General features: G+C 41.4%; 1 pseudogene; it reads right to left on the bottom strand.

Annotated features, from left to right (window-relative positions):
- Positions 1-1589: 1589 nt before the first annotated feature.
- LOC101564189 lies at positions 1590-2762 on the bottom strand (annotated as a pseudogene).
- Between the last annotated feature and the right edge of the window lie 1413 nt (positions 2763-4175).

Genomic DNA, 4175 nt, shown 5'->3' with positions numbered 1-4175 from the left:
AGAGAAGTCTGCTGTTTTTCTGATGGGTTTTCCTTGAAATATGACCTGTTTCTTTTCTCTAGCGACTTTCAATATATTGTTCTTGTGCTGGATTTCTGGCATCTTGACTATTATATATCTCGATGTGTTTTAATTGGGTTGAAGTTATTTGGCATTCTGTATGCTTCAGTTTCCTGAATGTCAGATTGTTTACTCATATTTGGAAGTTTTCTGCTACTATTTCTATCCATATTCTTTTTATATCATTTGTATTGACTCCGTCTTTCTCACTGATGCCTATTAGTCTCACATTGTTCATCTTTGCATCATCTTGCAGTTGATGAATTATTTTTTTCTGCATCCTAGTTGTTTTTAGGAGATCTTTTCTTAACTTTTCACTAGCTTCAACAGCATGTTCAAGATTTGAAACTCTGTCTTCACTTTCTCTCAAGTGGTTTTTCAAGCTTGTGATTGAGATTTTTATTTTCTCTATATCTCTTTGACTCTGCTTCATTCACTCTATTTCTTTCCTGTGTTGTTCATTCAAGGAATCCCTCATTTTTCTAATTTCCTCTATTTTTTTATTGGTGTCTTCTTGAGAAGCAATTATGAATTCTTTTACTGCAGAGATTATTTCTAATCTGATTTATTCTATGTTTCTGCATTTATTTCTTTACTTCAGGTGTTATTAATTCCGAGATTTCTTTTTTTATTTCAGAGGTTATTTCTTATTTGATTTATTCTATACCCTTCTAAAGTTGTTTCTTTACTTCAGATACTATTGATTCAGACACTTCAGCTGTGAGTCCCAATTTCTTCTGTGCTAGTGTCCTCTGCACTTGTTCTGGGTGGGCTCGGGGCCTGAGATTGCATTTTGCTCCTTCCTTTTGTCATTTTGTATAGTGCTGTCCTCTGCCCTTTGTTGTAGATCTTTGCTGTAGTTATAACCTTCACACGTACTGAAGTTGAGGTGCGATCTCCAAAAGTTTGAATTTATCCAGTTGCGCCTGGCTTGTGTCTGGCTGCTGTGCTAAGCTCCTTCCTGCTGCAGCTCTTGGGAATGAGCCTTTTGTGCCCTTCTGGCAAGATGTTTTGCTCCTGGATCAGCTGAGTAGTCCTGTCCCCTACTTCCTTTGCTGGGATTGCAGCTGTAGAGACTCACCCTTGGCCTATATGCCAGGCCTGGGCTGGGTCTGAGGGGGATAAGGGGGTGCTTGGGAAGCTTTCTCATGTATTTGCAATGCCTGGACTTGGGCTGAATCTCAGAGCGTGGCAGAAGTTCTCACTTACTTGGTGGGCTTCGGGGGGGGAGCACCGGAGTGGTGGAGGGGTCTCGAGGGCGTGGCAGAGTGTGTCACTGACGCAGGGTGCCTAGCTTTGGTCCAGGGAGGTACCGCGGGTGCAGGATAACTGGAAGCTCTCACACACACTCCAATAAAATTATTGTAAACATTTTCAAAATAATTCAGTTAAAATGAGAACCAAATTCATGGTAAACCATTCTTTTTAGTGAATGGTAGAGACAAATATATTAAAAAGTAGCAAAAGAATTAACCTCCAAGTTGGACCAGGTCCTTCCAATAAACGCTGCAGGACACACAGTTTCCTTGTTACCTTCTGATTTCCACCCTCAACAGTCTCCTCATTGCCCCCCTTACGCCTCTGTTTTTGAGCGTGTAGATAAGAGGGTTGAGGCTGGGTGTGACCACAGTATAAAAGAGGGCAATGAACTTGCTCTGCTCCTGAGACTTTTCTGTTGGAGGCTGCAGATATATGCACATCACCGGGATGAAGAGGAGGGAAACAACCAGAAGAAGGGCTCCACAAGTGCCAAAGACTTTCTGAAACCCAGTGGTTGACGGCATCCTCAGTGCAACCTGAGCAATGGCTCCACAGGAAGTGAGGATGAGAATAAGTGGCACAACAACGAAGATGGCGCTCATAACCATGAGAGTCAGCTCGTTTGCACGAGTGTCAATGCAGGATAATCTCAGGAGGGCTGGGACTTCACAGAAGAAGTGGTCCACTTTGTGACGGCCACAGAGGGGTACCCAGAAGACAAAGGAGGAGTGAAGGGCTGAGGCAGGGAAGCCACCTGCCCAAGAGGTCACAGTCAATAGGCAGCAGAAACGAGGGTGCATGAGCACAGTGTAGTGCAAAGATCTGCACACTGCTACGTAACGGTCATAGGACATCACCACCAGCAGGACACACTCTGTGGTTCCCAGGGCGAGGAAAAAGTAGAGTTGAACCATGCAGCCAGCATAAGAGATGGTCTTCTCTGGGCCCCAGAGGTTGACCAGCAACTGATTTAATGAAAGTTGTGGTGTATCAGAGATCCAGGAAAAGTTTTGAGAGGAGGGAAAACATGAGAGTGTGGAGCCAGACATGCAGGTGTGACAGAACAATGATGAATAGGTTACCCATCAAGTAAAGATGAAGATAACCAGGCTGGCCAAAAGCTCAGCAGATTAAGTGCCTGCAAGCTGGGGCAGGGGTCGGGGTTCTGTCCCCTGGCCTGCCCCCTGGTTTAGCTGAGATGGTGATTGACCCTGGGCATGGTGGCACTCCCTTCTAATCCCAGCTCTTGTGAGGCTGTGAACAGGAGAATCATTATGAGTCCCATCTAGTAGTGAGACATTGAACACCTGTAGGGCTTTGGTTCAGAGAGGTACCAAAAAGATCAAGATCACTATAAAGAGAGTGACTTCCAGGCAAGGCCTCCTGGAGATGCCCAGCAGGATGAAGTAGCTGTCAGCAGTTGCATTTCTTCCTATCACCATTCATTTTTCCAGTAGCTGAGGAAAAGATCACACGACCTTCAAAGTTTCCCATGTATTAATGTTTACAAGAAAATGGAAAATAAATATACCATTTCCAAGTGTACCACTTGCTCTTTTATGGTGGTAAAATTTTAATTGCTTTCTCTTTATGGTTCATTCAGTTCTTAATGAATAATTCAGCACACATCTTTCCTCTGTGCATATAACCCTGAGCTAGAGGTTAGATGAACAAAATAATATTTCATGGATATAAAAATAATTTTTAGAAAAATATGCTTTTATTTTAATAAACAAATTAAACTCATACCCTTTTATCTGTTTTCAGACCATTTCTAATTTGCAGTTATAGAGAAAGCAATTCCTGCAGTCATATTCTCACCTACAGGTAAGAACTTCTCATATAGTTAAATGCAATCTGTGAAAAATTTTAAAACATTAATGTTCATGGAAAATTAACTTCAGTGGATTTTAATGATGGAAACAATAAATACTATCAATTCATCAATGCTAACATGTTGTAGAATATTTTTAAGCATGCAAATAACCCTACACACATACATATATGCACATACATAGTGCATCCCATAGGAATGCATGCAGCATGACTACAACAGAGACAAATAGATTAGAAAAACCAATGATGCTGTGTTTGCAATGTTAAATGAGACAATACACATAAATGAAGACTCCATATTATTGGAAAACCTGAAAATCAGGGACATGAGTAAGAGATTAAAAGGGGATCTTCAGCTGCAGTGACAAATAAGGGCTCCTGCTGCAGCCCTTGGAGAGGACACAATGTGTGTCAGGTCCTCTACAGCAGGACCTGAAGAAGGCTTCTGCGGTGCCCCAGTTGCTTATAATGAACATAGCACTTTAGTTATGAAGCACAATTCATAAGCATTTGCTTCAGGTCCATATAATTTGTAATTAGCTTCTGAAGAGATAAATGTTGGACTCCATGGATAGCTCAACCTGTAGTTATTTGGAGGTAAAGTTGACATTCCCACGTACACTGATCCCTTAATTATCAGTTGGTCACTCTCTCATATGTATTCATGCTTTTGTGGCACAGATATTCTTTCAAAATACATTTCTATGCATTATACTGGTAACAACTATCCAGCCAATATCCCTAAGTAACTTTGCCACAATGTTATTTTTCTCCACTTCCAGTTCCTCCTGTCATACTCTGACGGCAAAAGGAAAATTTGGCCACCACACACTCCCATTAATCCTTCAAAGAACTTCTAAAACCTCAAGTATTATAATCTTGACCCCAACAAAACATACAGGGGTTGAGTGTCACTTGAAGAGCTTGGAAGGCTAAGTTTGGCCAATATTCTGAGACTGAGTCAGGCAAAAGATATTGTCTGTATCTGTACACATTTGCAAAAAATAATATAAGTAGTT

The sequence above is a fragment of the Octodon degus genome, unplaced genomic scaffold (assembly GCF_000260255.1).
Source record: "Octodon degus isolate 3935 unplaced genomic scaffold, OctDeg1.0 scaffold00328, whole genome shotgun sequence".
NCBI classification, from domain to species: domain Eukaryota; kingdom Metazoa; phylum Chordata; class Mammalia; order Rodentia; family Octodontidae; genus Octodon; species Octodon degus.
Note: the sequence above shows the minus strand (reverse complement) of the source record. Positions and strands in the feature narration are given on the sequence as shown.